We start from the raw sequence: 17,118 nt of genomic DNA, 5'->3' as shown, positions 1-17,118 counted from the left end.
AAATTAAAGCATGTTATTTTTAGGAGCATCCCTAAAGCCCGGCCCTGCTATTTTTGGTAATTGACCCTCGGCCAGTGTAATCCCTTTTCAGATTTTCCATAAACTTGGGACTTTAAGTCATCCTGGGCTCTTTCATCGGAGGCACCTGAGCAGCCTGTAAGCAGACTAAGCAATCAAAGGACATGGGACGACAAAGGAAAGGACCCGCTCCTGGTCATCGGACACTGGACGTGGGACATCGGCTATCCCATCAACACAACTAATCCCCGGCATTCACCGAATGATGGACACGTCTGATGGACACCCAGTCCCCCAACACTCCGCACTTCATTTCCCCGGCAATCCCAGCCTCTCTGTTGTTTCACTTTTTCATTTCTGATTACTGCCCAAGGCGCACACTGAGAGAAAGGGGAAAAGTTTGTCAGAAAAATTATAAGCCATTTAAATATTTTATATTTCTTTTTCTGAAAAGCACAGAAGGCTTATGAACTATTTATTATATTAGCTATAGCTAATTTAATTTTGCAAATGTACAATATATTAGTTTTTACGCTTTCAAATATAATATTTTAATTAACTTTTTTTTTTTAGACTGACTTCCTTTATTAATTTATAATTATATTTAAACAAAAAATATATATTTTAATATTGATCGTTTGTTAAAAAGTATAGTATTTATAGAAAAAAAATATTAAAAACAAAAAGGATCTTATTGTATAGATAGAATATATACCTACTATTTTACACTTTGGGAACTTTAAGTGTGAGCAAATATTTGTAATAAAATAAAAATATTTTATTTATTTTTAAGAATGTACTTTTTAAGCTTGATCTGATTGAGATAATATTAACAAAATATTTAGTTTTAACATAGTTTAAATTTATAAACTATGTTAAGTAAGCACAATCTAATAAAATAGTTCAAGTAGTTAAAGTACCAGAAGATAAAATTGCTTTACATTTAATATTACATTTTCCTGCATTTTGGGAGTATCTAGCCATTTTCTACCTAAATGTGGCGATTTTCTCGATGTGCATTTTGTTGGGCCAACTTCTAGAGATCCCCACCCAATCCCATTCCCCTCCACAAGGACTCTGTTTATCTCTGACAAAGAGGTCGGGGCAGAGCCTGCTGATTGCAGCCGTTGCCATTGAAAGATGCTGCGGCGTTTAGAACTCGGGGCTCTGGCCCCCGTGTTTATCTTCCGAGCGATTCCAGCTGCCTGCCTTTGGAGGGCTCAGCAAACAGGCTGTCGAGCAAGGGTTCTGTCGTTTAAATACCATCTTGACCGCCCAATGAATCATTCATCTGTTCTGCGAATCCAATTATTGCGCATACGCCCTGCTGCACGGTCTTAAAACTTTAAGCCAGCTAGCAAAGCAGAACAAAAACACATAAATAGTTGTCCGCTGCAGCTGAACAAATGTATTTGATATCTAAAATTGCACCAGAATCTCTGGCATTGATTTATTATCCAACCAACGTAATTCAATATGGATAATGACCTAAAAATGGGAAAATTAATGCCCTCCGGAGGGAATTATCGAGCAGAAGTGTATGTGTGTCCCTAATTATTACTCCATTTGTCTGCAGCTTTATGGTTCGAAGGCGATTTGTTTAAGGTCAGAAAAACACTAAATTATTGCTATAACAAAGGTACCTTTTTACTGGATTTATATTTTCAACTTGATTTATTCTTTTTGCGTTTTTATTTTCTTTCTGATTGGACGAAAGTTAAACTGTTTATAATATATACTTAATAAACGTTATTTATTTTTACGGCGCAATAAATAAATTCAACGCAATATAAACATAACAACCTAAAAAATTGTTAAGTTATATCCTCACCTGGCATCAAAGGTGTTAATTTAAATATTATTTATGTGCAAAATAAGTGTGGGTGTTTTAAATATAACAGTAAATAATGAACGGGAACTGTATTAGGCGAAACAATTTTAAAATCTTATAAATTAGTTATTGACATTTATATATTTTCTTAACAATTATAATTGTTGTTTTCTGACATTATGCAACTATTCTTTACAAAAATAAAAAGATACAAAATTAATTTAAATTATTAAATATGGTTAGTTGGTCCTATGTTTACAATGTTTACAAATTAACATTTATTTCCGAATATCAAAAAATATGTATAACCATGAATTTATAATTATTGTTATTTTATCAATTAGAAAATCTTCAATTTGTTATTTATCTGTTGACAAATTATAAATATTTTTCTATATCATAAAATGTAGAAATTTGAAAATACATCTGTCACTGCTAATGAATAAAATTAATTACAAATAAACATAGTTTAGAATTATTTGTCAAACTATTAGTGTTATTTGCATTATGCGAATGGGCCTTTTTAATTTACATTATTAATGTGTCCTAATTCAATTTTTCACATGCGTCATGGGTAAAAAATTCATAAACTAATACCGCAGTTATTAAAGTACACACATTAGTCGCAGCTTTGTGTGTGTCAAAGGGTTCGAAAATAAAGTAAATAGAGTGGGCGGTGGGCGGAGATCAATAACGTGTAATAACACGTAACAAAGTCTGCGCTCGTCACGCGCGCAACGTAAAATGAGGCAAAAAAGTAAGGAAAAAACAATAAATCGATTGCTTTTAAAAAAAGGCCAAGGCAAAAATATGGAGCGGGTTTCCCGGGGTCGACTGCCACGGCAATAAAGCCAGAAATCACGCTGGGAGCATGCAAATCCCAAAAAGATTTCCACACGCCCCCGAAAACTGCCGTGGAAATATTCATTTTTGGCCCCGAGCAGAGACAAACAAAGCCCAAAAAATGTGCGCTCAGCTCGACAGAGGGAAACAAGTTAACTAAGACAAGGAAAACCATGAAAGGAAGCTGAATTTTACAAGCCGAAGTTTATATACCCTTTCAGATGATTCCTGTGGCAGCAATGTATAAACTGCCCGATATTTAGGAAATTATAAAATAACCACAAATATTAAGATTATGCTTTGCCGAAAACGACATAAAACGATTTTTGTATTTTTTGACATTAATTTAAGATCTTTCTTTGTGATACATAGGATAAAGTATTCCGATTTTTATCAAATTTGTTTCGTAGTTTGGAAACAATAAGAAAATACTATATACCGAAATAGAAGATAATATGAATAAAAATAACGAATTATAGCTTCGTTTCCTATTATTTTGCCATTAATTATAGGATCATTCTTATGACAGCTATATGATATAGTCGTTTAATTTTTTTATATTTTAATCGAAATTTTAAAATATATAAAAAAATTATATTCCCAAGAGTAGAAGATAATATGTCAGAAAACACCAAAGCTATGATCAAAAAAAATCCTATATAGTATCCATAGGAATAATCAAACAAATAAAATAATAATAGCATCCATAGGAAAATTAAAAAAAATGATTATTTTTTTTGATTATTCCTATGGATGATTATTTTTTTTGATTATTCCTATGGATGCTATATAGGATATAGTTGCCCGAAGCGGCTTCTTCCGACCTATACCTACAATAGAAAAAAGTCTTTTGGAAAGGTTTCATCAAGATAGCCTTAAAACTGAGAGACTAGTCCTCGTAGAAACGGACAGACGGACGGACAAACGGACGGACATACGGACATGGCTAGATTAACTGCTGATTTATAATTTATATCCTTTGTGGGATTGAAAACGGTTCCTTCACTGCGTTGCAAACTTCTAACTGAGATCAAAATACCCTCTGCAAGGGTATAAAAACCAGGGGGAAAATCCGTTGGTCTGGGCAACGATAAATTCATATAAATCGCGTTAATTTAACCGCAAGCGCAGTTTAAATAACTCAAATGGCTGGGAAAGCTAGCTGTTTTTTCCCCAGCTTTTCCGACTGGACCCGCGCGCACCTAAGCTTGATAAAATGTCGCCGCAAAGCTCAAGACAAATAACATCGCCCCGACTCTCGCATTTTCCTTGGCAAGAAAGGTTGCCAGGACTGCGGAAAAACGATTGGAATCTGGATAAATTACGTTCTGAAATGTTTGCCACAATTTGTTTTGCCTTATAATGAGTTGTTTTGTATGCAAGGACAGACTTTCCACCGCTTTTCCGAGCTCAATATGGCTGGTAAAGTGGGTGGCAATCGCTGCCAAGAGGCCACTTAAATTTATCCGCTCCGTCTCTCATCTTAACGCTTTTGCCTCAATAATCCGGTCAAGTGTTGGCTAGCGATTTTAATTGTTTGCAATTATTTCACCCATTAATTGCTTTTAATGGGGCCACCTATAAGCGCCTGTTAATGCTGGGCGATCAATAATAGATTTGTAACGCTTTCAGGTGCCAACACCTTCACGATCAGTTGGCTGCACTTTGCTGATTTGATATTAACACCAAAGGAAACCAATGGCTTAATTGGACAAAAGATACGATTTGTAATACGAAATACAATTAAGATCTTATGACACTAGCTTGCTTTTTGAGTCACTTACTGGGTTTATTTTAAAAATGCATGACAACTTTAACTTGGTTGAATACAATTATGGTCGAATCACACTTGCTGGGTTTCTTAATGTCTTACTCAATTACAAAAATATAATAAATAGATATTCAAAAGAAAATATATATTGTTTAAAATTTAATATGTTTTATAACATATTTGTTCAACTTAAATAATGAATACATACTTTTAAGGAAACCTTTACAAAAATATAACTCAATTAAAAATGTTCTTAGTCCAACTTAGAAAACAAAAATTTATACAAATCTATAAGGAACAGTTATATAAATCATATTAAATATTTTGTATTTTTTAAAATACACATTTTTTAGTATAACAAATTTGTATCATAAATATATATTTCTGAAAAAACCTTTACACAAAATGAATCAAGTTTTCTTCGATAATAAAAAATAGGCAAAAATAGTACTCAATGAAAAATGTTTTTAATATATATATAAAATACATGATTAAGTTTTCTTTTTTTACGCCAAGATAAACATAACTTGTTAGGAATTTTTAACTTTATGGGCAAATATATTGTTATATCGTTAAAAATAGGATTAAGTCTTTCTTTTTTTACGCCAAGATAAACTCTTAGGAATTTTTAACTTTATGGGCTAAGATATTTTTATATAGTTAGAATTAAGTTGCTTGAAATTACTTAAGAACCGCACAATAAACATTTCTTATGCCATAATATTTATTCAAAGGAAAATATCTAGCTTTTGTGGGGCATGGCATTGAAGCCGGACTTCATGGTCTGTTGTCTCTGGAGGCCAAACTGGCAATCGAGGCCAAAAAGGGCCGACTTGGCCTTAACTTTCCTTTGATGGCTCATTTGAAGCTGGGCGAGCCAAGGGATTATTGTGTCCTTGCTCATTTAAGTTTGCCTTAAAAACTTTTGCTTCATTTGCTGCTGAAAAAGTTGAATAAAAACTTTGCTAAGGCTTCGCTGGCACCCCGTTTTTTTTTCTCTCATTTTCTCTAAATTTCTCTGGCTCATTTCTCTTTTGAAGGTGCGACGCAACAACCCTTGCAAAAAAAAGGGGGAAAAACAGAGGAAATACCCCCGGCGACATAAACGTTAATTGTTGTTGGTCATGACATAAGAGCCACCATGAAAATGGCCAACACAGGCCAAATGACATTGCTACCAAAATACCAAAACACAATTTTCGTTATGCATAAAGTGGGCCAAAAGGGGGAGAGGGGAGGGTAGGGGGGCAGTACAGGCAGGACTCTCCTAATGAACCTGCAAGGATATGCGGCAAATTTAACGTCAACTGAAGTCAAGCCGAGCGAAAAGGATTGGGCCACGTTCCTGCAGAAGGCCTAATCAAAGCGACAGCTGAAATCCGCAAAATCACACTCACACACTGCCAAAAATACCCACACATTCGTACATATAGAGTTATGTATGTATACACAAGAACAAGGTCAAATGGTAGAAATTTCACCCGAAATATTTACGGTTGAACGATTGCCTCCTTTCTTCTGTTGGCCAACAAATCGCATTCGACTCGAATTTCAAATCCAATCAAGAGAAAATAATTTTCACTTTACTGAACTGCAAAATGAAAGCATCCAATGCGCTTAAAGTATCTCCCAAATAAATAATTAAACTTCAGTTCTAGCTTAAAGTATTTTTGGTCTGATTTTACTTTAAATGGAAAGCTTTCTGGGTCTTCTGATTGCCTTAGTTAGGATTTTTACTTGCCGCAATTTCGTTATAATTTCTGGGCTTCCTTTTCATCAGGCATTTTATTCATTTGGTATGTACATGTGTGTACATATTTTTTTATGGTTATAGTTTTCTTGAATGTACATGTGTTATACCATATAATAAAAGTATATTCAAGTATATTCAAACCATTTTATAATATTTTGTTGGCCTTACTCTACTGTAACTTATTTTTTTTTTACCACTTTCATAAAGCTTACATGTGCTTAAAACTAATTCTATGGATCATTGATGAATCCTATTTCGCTTAATATTTTGTAATGGCACTAGAAATGAAACTTTTTTAAAATAGTTTGCTTAACTAGTTTCATTCTAATTGATTTTTTTTCATTTCTATGAAACTTACGTGTTTTAAGCCCCAATTTTATGATTCCTAGACTTTTTCTATTTCGTTTAATATATTTTCTAAGCCGTCGAATGAAATGAAACTCCAACTGATATAGACACCTCGAATCTAATAGCCTTCCATGTGTTTGCATAATCCAAATGACAGCTGAAAAAATGAGCTAAAACCGAGAAAAAAGCGGAGCAAGTGAAGCAAAAACTGAAACAAAACCGATTCAATGACAAAAGTGAACAAATGAAAACGTAATGGAAACCTTACATGAAAACCCATTAATCTTGGCTCTGACGCAATTCGCACGCAGGTGAAAAGCGGTGGGAAAAGCGGTGGGAAAAGCAGGGGGAAAGCGGGGGAAAAGCAGGGGAAAAGCAGGGGTAAAGCCGGGTGAAAGCAGGGAGATTGGGGATCAGGGGCCATAAGGAAGATTAGCCATGTTGTTGTGCAATGGCCAATCAAAATCCGACCAGGAACACATGAGATGATGGCGTCAGTTTCCTTTCAGTACCCGTTCACCTGTGGCTTTTCCACACCCAACACCACCCAATAAATATCCCGATTTGATGGAGGAATTAAGAGAGTAACTGCAATGTTCTATAACATCAGCGAGGAATGACGTAGCTATTTATATCCCTTTGTTTAGAGGATGTCTTTCATTTCATATATAAATCTAATTTCAGTTGATGTAGCTGTGTCATTTTGAGCTATATGATAAATCTATAACGCTGTTCTGGGAAAATATAAAAATAAATATACATTTTCATTGTTTTAACAATATAATTGAAAGTATCAAGCTTATCACGTATACGCAGTGTGGCTTATTTTCATTAGCCACGTGGCGTATGCGTTATATTTTATAAAAGCATCAATGTGATGTCAACATAAATAAACACTTTTAGATAAAAACCTAGAAAAAAATGGATAAAATATTAATAGCACTCATTGTATTGTTAAATTAATTTATGGGATCTTAATAAAATCCACGGTTATCTATCATATATTTCATGGCTGACAAACAGCCTCCATTAAAATCATCCTGATATGGTTTTCCTCGATTTTGCCTCCCCGACAGGATCGTTTGTATAACTTTGTAATATTGCCACCCCACTCATCGTGCGACTTTTGTCCACCTCCTCAAATAATTTGCTTTTGCTCCTTTTTTTACGGTCGAAGGACGAGGACAACAGACAAAACACTCCCATGTTGATGGGTGGAGCGAATGAAATTTAAAACCGAGACGCCTTTTTAATGCATGTGTACTGTGTGCACGTCTTCCTTAGTGGAATTAAATTAATGACAAACAATTTCTCATTGTCTTTTCGCTGGTGCGTACTTAGCACGCGCCGGAAATGTATCCATATCCGTTTGAAATTTTTCCATTGTTTTCCCGCTGCACACAGAAAGTCGTTGGAGCGGCGATAAAGAGGTCCTTATGCACTCGGAAAACGATATTCGATGAATTTTAAAAATCCGCCTTTAACTTTAACTACCCTTTTAACTAAAAACATCGTTATTATGAAAGAAACTATCATACCTCTTAAAAGAAACAAATCGTTCAGGACTGTTTAAAAATATATATATATATTGGTTTCAGTGGCGGATCCAGAATTTGGTTTGTATAAAAAAAGTGTTAAGTAGAAACCAAAATTTGAAAAAAAAATACATATTACTTATACTTTTTAACTAGAGTGGTGGGATAGGATAAAATAAATTATATGCACTTAAAAATTAAAATGTTTTATATTATCAGAATAGAGTTTACAAAAATCTGCCTTGATTTGTTTTAAAAATCTTTGCTATAAAAAAACCTTCTTTTAATATATATATCCGAAAAATTATTATTATTTACAGGATCAAATTGTCAATTTATAGGAAAGGTCGTATCAGTTTTTTGTCAGTGCAGAAGCCGTAGAAAAGGGGTGGTAATTCAGAAACAACAAGGCCTGGGACCAACATCAAATCGCCCTTAAGTGTCGGCAGTGAAGCTCCGCTAACTGCGAACGACCAACTGTCGAAGGACCGTCATTAGGCTCACCACTTGGTTGGAAACTAGGATTCCACATTAGCAGTCGTAAAACTTATGGCCAGGCCCATTGCCAACTATTAGCCATCATTGGCAGCTGTGTCCTAGCAGCGGGGCCATCATGTCCTGCGGAATCTCTTTAATTTGCAATGGCCACGACCAGTACTACCGACATTTAATGTTAAAAAAACAGAATAAATAAGTCATCAACGCCTAAAAACGTATAAAAACTTTATAAGACTTTATATTTTACCAAGTTTTGGCATTTAAAAGTATTTATTTTGATCCTTAAATCTTCTTTAAAGCTGTTTGGGGTCACATCTAAGTGTTACCTCTGTGATCATTTCACTTCTTGGGGCAACCCTATTTCAGCCATGATTCGTGGTAGGATATATGTATCCCTACAATTAATTACAAAATAATACCAAACTCGGGACAAAGGAATATTACAACTTTGGTCATCCTCTACAACTGACTTCAATTGCGATTCTGTCGGGGAAGAAACCGCAAAGTCCTTGTAATCAATTGAGAAATTGGAGTGTTGCAATTCTCAGTATTTGCAAGTAAATTATTCAAAGCCTTGGCCTGACTCGGCTTGCGGTTTTGGTTATTGCCTCCTTAGGAATATAAATTAATTTCGAAATTACCAGTACAGCCAAACAGATTTCAAAATGGTCAGAAATGAACACCATAGTAACAGTTTATATTGCGGTGAAGCACTTTAGTTATTCAATTGAAATTAAATGTAAGCTATTAATATTTTAACAATACCATATGAAGCTTATCATTGGTGATGTATGTAATTTATTACGCTTAAAACTTTCCTCTAAAAATGTGGTATTCTTTAAATTAGTTTTTATAGCTTAAGAAGAATAGAGGAATTTAAGAAAAACAGAAGAATTTTTCTATTTAAAACTTAATCTATAACAATTTTGAGGTCAATTTTTGCAAAGCAGTTATTTCAATGGTTTTAAAACTTGTTCTTCGCTCCGATTTGTTTCACCATTTAACGTTTCCTGGCTAATTTTTGTGGCTCGGAAAGTGCCTTAAATAGTAAGCCATTAAATGAATTCTATATTAAATCCTATGGCAGCCCAGCATTTTAAATCCCTGGCGGACAGCTGGGTATTTTCCCTCGCCGGTTACATGTGCTCCAACAACGAAAAAAGCAATTGAAAGCAATTTCACTTTTATTATTTAACGAAAAAGCCCCCCAAAAAATGTCGGCCACCCCAATGTCATTTATTTCGACTAACCAATGATAAATGCGAATTTCTTTCTTCGCTTTCGTTTGCATTGAACTGGAAATACATTTTGGCAGGCGAGCGAATGTATAAATTACCGGCAAAATACGCTTTTGAGGAAGCCAAAGTCAAAGTCGACTCACCTGGCCATGTTGTGTCCTTGAGAGCTTTCTCCTTCGATGTGAGTTTGTTTGTCCTTGGCTGCGGTCGCAATTTCAGTTGAAATCGACATGCAGGACGATGATGATGATGCTGATGGGGGTGTGCTCCTGTCCGTATCCCTGTTCCAATTTCTGATCCTGATCCCTACACTTTGTCCCAATATCCAGATAAAAGGCGGCCAGCCACTGGGATCGTTTGTCTCTGTCTAGCGGCCCTGTTGCCCTCTCTCTTTCACGGCCCAAAATGGTTGATTGAGTTTGAGATTTATGCCTTAAGTGCTGCTGGGGGATTTGTTATCTTGTCCTTTTTGGCCTGGCCTATACGCATATCGTTTGTTTGCCTTGCTTTCTATTCTGAGGCTCTGATTCCGCTGGAAATGGTAGAATAAAAACAGTTTTATAGTTGATGATGATGCAGATGGTGATGATGATGATATGATGATAATGTTGCTCTGCGGCTTCCTTTTTGCTTTCAATTTACATAAGCAGCAGCATCATTAATATTGCTGATGCGTGTGTACTTACACGAATAAAAATAAGGGGTTACTATCGAAAAAAACCATGAAAGGAGCTAATTTATAACTATTTTTCCTCAAATTTCAATGGACTACAGACAGCTTTGGAATTTTTCAAAAATAAACCTTTTTAATTATTTTAAAAAAATGATACATTCTAATATTACTAGTTAAACTTTATTTTTGAACTTTTGCTCATCTAATATATAAAGATTTGCATTTTCTCCTTAACTGATTCAGTCTTTATAACCAAGTTCTTAGGATTTTTTCCCGTGTCTATGCGTGTCCGTTTTTGTTTGCTTTTGTGTTTGCTTTGAGCACTTCTGTAATTTCATTTCCATCCTTAACAAATTTAGCTTGTTGCAGACATTTATCATACGCCCTGTGTGCCATGCGTTCTTCCAAACATAAATCACTCACTTCTCCCCCGAATTCTTCGCCCTTTTGGGGCACTGATTCCCCTGCTCAAAATAAAAATGAGCAAATGCAATTATAATTCGCCATTCAAACAACTTTTAATGCCAACTGACAGCTGCCCAGAGTCCGCCCATCGATATCCATCGATGTGATTTTGTTGCGTTGTTTTATGTTTTAGTCGAATGTAATGGGTTGAGGTATGATTGATTGTTTAGGCCGGATTGTCCAGCGAGTGGGGGATAGAAAATACTGGGATTATTCTGAATCAGAAAGGACATGTACAATATACATCCATTAAATGGGTTGGGGATTTGAGTGAAGTAGTGCTTTTAAAGTAAATATTGAAATGTTTGTCAAACAATGTAATAATTTGACTTTATTGCATACCAAATTTAAAGATAATAAATTACAAAATATTTTTTTAGCTACAGAAATTTATTTCTAAACTTTAATAAAGAGGTCCACAGTTAAATAAATATTCTAACTGAAATAGTGCATGATTTATAGACTGTCTGATAACTGCCGACTTAATCTTTAGAAATTCGATTTAGTTTAAGTAAGTCCATCAGAAAATTTTGACGTTTCAAAAACCATACCACCATCTGTATCTGATTTAAAGGCAAATCAATGTTACAGCAGTCGAAACAAGAGCAGGCCCCATTTAAACAGAAGATGTGCCATATAAGGCCCAAAAAACACGCCCATTACCAGAACTCTTTTACGGCAGCCCCGCCTCCTATTTGTTTTCCTTTGGGAAAAGGCCTCGATAAGGGAGCTACAGGAGGGGGCGTGTATTATCAGCTGTTTCCCATTATGACTCCAGCGGAAATACACAGGCGAGTGGAAAACAGTCGAGGAAAAGCGGAAGCAAAATACAGACAAAAAGGAAAAAGCCGCCACTGGCAATGCAAACACAGTAACACACTGAGGCTCAAGCACAACATTCGCTTACTCACGCAAACCGATAAAAATAAAAACAAAACCCATGGAACGAGGGGCAAAAATTGGAACTAAATGCGTATACGTAATGTGATAGAAGCCGCCTGGAACCCCACACCCATTTCCGCCCTCAAAAAAAGAGGACTACGGAGTGATAGAGCAGGAGGAAAAACAATGGCGACGTTGACGACGACGTTGGCACTTCTCAAACAAACTAAAAATAAAGGCTAAACATTTGGAACGAAGCTTAAAATACTGTTTCTTAGTAACTTGTCTACGAATTTATGAGGGCATTCGACTTAGGTTCTTCAAAATTGATTAAAGCAAATCAAAGTTAAGAAGGGTTTAAGGCTACATTTGGGTCAAAAGAAGAACTTCTAAAGAAATAATACTTCAAAGAGTCAAAAGAATTTTTAATACATTTTTCTAGTTGTAAGTAACTACTGTTAGGGACCAAGAATAGCAGTTTCTTATTTTATCGAAAAAAAATATACATTTAGGAAATGATCATTCCTGATCTGATCTAAAACTGCTTTACCCACTTTGTAATTGCTGTTACTCTGAGGTGCCACACAAATATCTTAGGTTTTTATATAACATTCAGATATAGTTTTAGGTGTCTAAAAGTATGCAGTGAATAAAGGAAAGTCGTCTTCTTGAATGAATCCATTGTACAACTGAGCTTACAATATAATGCTGCATACTTTTAGACACCTAAAATGACATTTAAAAAGGATTTTAAAGTCCCAGAGAACTTTGTGGCACACCCGATTCTCTGATCAAGTTTACCTACAACAGTTATTACATAACTTATGATAATATCATTTTCTTTTACTGATCTCAAATGTATAGGAAAAAAAAATGTTTTCAGGATATTAAATATTATTTCCATTCCCCTAAATATTGTAATAACCACGAAAAGGATATATTTATATTTTAATTTAAATTTAAACAAAATCTTAAGATATTTAAAATATTTTTAGGATATAAAAATCTATTTATCTTAAAATGGTAATACCCACGATGAGGGTACAAAAAATGCCAGCAAAAAGCAGAACCGACGGGAAAAACAACTTTTCGTGGAAAGGCCGTGATGAAAATCGAAAACCAAGAAAGGCGAAAACAGAAATGCTAGGAGCCACACACACACACACACACAAGGCTACTTAAGCCCCGACACATCGCACACATTGAAAGGAGGGGAACCCCCGGTGGCAGCTGCCATGGCAAACGAGCGAGAGAGACGGCAACGGAGAGCGACAGAGATGGGGCGAAACAAACAGTGGGACACAGAGCTTGTCACTTTATTGAGCTCGATTTCAATGCACTGCCGACTCGGGCATATTAGTATGCAAAACTGATAATCAATAGGCGACCGACGACTCAATGCCCAGCGCTCAGTGGAGATTATGGGGCAATTTGCATACGGGCATGTGCCAGTCGAAGATGTCGCCATTCTTATCCCGAAAAAAAACCCACTGACAAACCCAACAAAGGACCAACTGCAGTCGGTGTCGTTTAAATGAGCCAGAACATCGCAATTGGCCCACTCATTCGCTAACTGACAACAGACTAATGTGCGATTTTTTTTTGTTGGCCCTAATTGAAGTACGCGAATCTGACACTAAAAAGCTTTCACTGCAACTTTTCCTGCAGCAATTGAGTGTTAGATCAAAGTTCTGAGAAGGGGGAAATGGCTATTCCACTCATAAAATCTTCAATCAATCCCCTTTGTTGCACTATCTAATTAAATAGTTTGATGTGTTGATTAAACCCCTTGTATTATATGATACAAGTTATGAAAAAAGGGGTAGTAGTTTGTCAATCAACCCCCTTTGTTGAACTATCTAATCAAGTATTTTTATGTATTCATTAAACACCTTTCATCATATGATAAAAGCTTAAGGTACATATTGTTATACAAGAAATCACAGAATACTTCTGAGAAAACTTAGTAGGGATTTTAAAGATTGAAGGGTAGGGTGAACTCTTAAGTTTTTTTTAGAAACTTAACTTAGGCAAAAAAGTGAGTAATCATTTTTTGATTAATTTACAAATACTTAAATAAATATACCCATACTTAAGAAATATTAATAATATATAAATTCAAACAAATATAAGATCAAAGTGCAAAATAAGGTCAATATCACCGAAACTCATAATGGTATTAAATTCGTTTTCATTCTCAGAGGCCAGACCTTAAAACATTTTTACCAAATACGTTTCACTAAAAGGAAAGATACATTTATTTATCAACAGCTGCAGCTGTACTTCTATATCCCTTGCTTTCTTAATATTTATGAAATGTTTGCCAGAAATAACATAAATATGAAATGCTATACCTTTTTTCATTGCTACCTTACGACCTTTTCCGTGAAATTTTCAATAACTCTCTCGGGGGGTTTTATGGTCGCAATTTGCAATTTATCATCAATTTGATGTGCAAGGGGCCGAACATAAAAGCGGTCCAAATGGTGAATGTAACAAAGGGCAATAAAAACGGATATGGATGAACGGGGGCCGACCGACTATCCCCCAACCATATCCATAAGCGTAAAGTTTGATTTTCCAATGATTTCTGGTCAGAAGCTTAATGCATTCACCTCAGAGTTTTCTGAGTCAAGTGCACCTGCTGCTTCTACACACAGAGAAAAATCGCTATTTTTGACAAACTCTTAAATATTTAAAAAGTTGCGTGACTCATTATTGACATAATGTATCATTTACCAATCCCGATAAAATGTTTTATTTGACTTGGTTTTTTGATAAGCATGTTTGATTTGTAATAGACTAGTCACCAAGCCGTTTATATTGGTAATTATTAAGGTATTACAATAGTAGTAATGCTCATAATAGCATTGATTCTATGATTTTAAAGGTTATAGATTTAAATGATACATTTTAAGTAAGGAAACTCAACGGAAAAGTAAGTTTTAAAGTATAAGGATAATATATAAGCCTTAACTTTGATATTAGTCAATTGGTACTTTATTTTCAAAGATGATAAAATTAAAATAAATAATAGAGGGCTCAATAGAAACTTGAAAATTTTTTAGAGGATAGTGATTAAATCGTTTAATTTTCTTTTCTTGAAGTAAAAATACTTTATCACCTCTAAGGAACTATTGTATATTGTCAGTATTATTGTAAAGTATTTTTGTATAACACATATATGTAGATCAATAGATCCTGAATGGTAGTAAAGGGTATTATTACTATTTTTCCCAGTGTTTCTGTACTGTATCTTCAGGGGACTAACAGAAACTATAGCATACTTATGGGCCGCTAGGAGAGTTGCCATAAGACGCTTAATAACTGTGAGTAGTGTCAAAGCAGGGGCGCAGGGGGCAGAGGGGGCAGGGGGGCGTGGCAAGGACATGGACGGCGAATTGAGGGTCCTACGTCCGATGTATGTACGTGCCAATGGCCGTAGTCGCAGTAATAAACACACGCACAGCCCAGTTAACACAGAAATATGCCCCAAGTGTCAGGGCGGGCAAAACATGCGATGATGAGTGGGGAAAAGCGGTGGGGAAAGCCCAAGGAAATGGGAAATGGATTTTCAGTGGCCTTTTGTTTTTGTTTCGTTCTTGTTTTCCTTCTCTTGTTTTTTTTTGTGTTTTATAATTACTCTGATAGAGCTCGTTTCTGAGTGTATATGTGTTGGTTTCTGTGTTATGGTAAGCACACATAACGGTAATTTAATTAACATACATAAGCACACACACACAGACAGAGAGAATGTGGCACAGAAAGAAAGGTGAAAGGTTTGGGGTAGGGGAAATTCTTTAAGGCACTTACAAATCGTTTCCACAAACTTTTTGGCTTTTTGTAATCGATATTTAACGCGATCTTAATTTAGACATTTATAACTTCCGAAAGCACTTGATGTTTTTTAATTATTTGCAATAATTTTGATTATTGATTTGATCAACAAGCAGACACCAACTTAGGCTATATATTTATTGGTTATATTTTAATTATTTAATTTCAACTACTTTCTTTTTGGTTTGTGTTTACAGGTTTCTTTTCCTTGTGTTTATTTTTGTGTGGTTTGCCGCCGGATGTTGCACGTTTTGCCACCACTTCCGTTTCCTGTGCTGTGCGAGCGAAACCAACCGTCGAGAAACGCGTTCCGCAAGCGAATAAACAAAGGCACTTCCACCGCATTTTCCTCGCATTTCCACGGCCAGTGTTGCCGTGCTGCAAGTCCTGCGCAGTGCGAAATTGAGTGAGATTTCTTGGGGAGAAAGACTTTCTTTTCCGCTCTCTCTCTCTCTCTATCACTCTCTATTTTTTCATTGAAATGCAACCTGCTGACGGAACATCTGTGTTTTTGTTATTATGCCTTCGTCAGCAGCAACAGCAACAATTGCAGCCATTCAATTGCAAATGCAGCGAGTGAACATACAGGTATTTCAATTTTAAGTAGTCACTCGTGTCTCGGGGTCACCGAAAATAACAGCCGACTAATTGATGGCCCACAAAGGGTTTACGGTCGATTCTTGATTGACATTTAACGGGATTCGGGGCTACAACGGAATGAAAATGGGGGTTTTTCGGCATCCGAATATTATTTATTTATATCAATACTTCATTTAATATCAGTCCTTCAAAAGAGTATATGCTACTTTAAAGAAGGCTACTTTTAATAAATAAAAAATCATTTATATTAATTAAGACAAGTTTATTTATTAAGAAATGCATCAAGAATATAAAATTGCCTAATATAATTACAGGATATAGTGCCTTTTAGCTGTTTTAAAAAATGTTAACAGGTTGCATTCTTTGGCTTTTAAATGTTGTATATAAAACCATTTAAATTGTAGTGCCTCTAATGTTTTAAGCCTTTAAAACAAAAAAAAAATCGAATGGTGATAGCGATTATTTCTGAAAATTATTTAGCCAACTATCTAAGTACCACATACTATAAATTATTTTTTGCGACAATATATAACAAATAAACACTGGAAAATAAAATACATTTTATAACTTCTGGTTCCGAACATAAATGTATGGGTAGGACAGCTCAAGTGCAAAGCCTTTTCTGCAGAACGATTTGCACACCAGTGCAGCAATGAGTATCTGTGTGGACTTTGTGCCTCGTCGACGGCTGCCTAATGTCAAGGTTTTTTGGCTGCTGCTTAAAGTGCAGCAGCGGCAGGAAAAGCAGAAAAGGCAAAAACAGCCGAAAGAGAACGGCACGTGGCCAACACACCGAGGGTAGAGGGTCGAAAAGGGGTCGATTATG

General features: G+C 35.4%; 1 protein-coding gene across 1 annotated transcript in view; it reads right to left on the bottom strand.

Moving 5' to 3' along the window:
* LOC119549308 overlaps positions 1-15,996 on the bottom strand; it is a 75,812-nt gene extending 59,816 nt beyond the window's left edge. The window contains exons 1-2 of the mRNA XM_037857265.1: positions 15,669-15,996; positions 9,979-10,367 (exon numbers count right to left, since the gene is read on the bottom strand). The gene's annotated coding sequence lies outside the window, so the exon portion shown is untranslated. The remainder of the gene's footprint in view (positions 1-9,978; positions 10,368-15,668) is intronic.
* Positions 15,997-17,118: the final 1,122 nt, after the last annotated feature.

This window comes from Drosophila subpulchrella, chromosome 2R (assembly GCF_014743375.2).
Source record: "Drosophila subpulchrella strain 33 F10 #4 breed RU33 chromosome 2R, RU_Dsub_v1.1 Primary Assembly, whole genome shotgun sequence".
Classification (NCBI taxonomy): Eukaryota; Metazoa; Arthropoda; class Insecta; order Diptera; family Drosophilidae; genus Drosophila; species Drosophila subpulchrella.
This window is presented reverse-complemented; position numbering and strand designations above follow the sequence as displayed.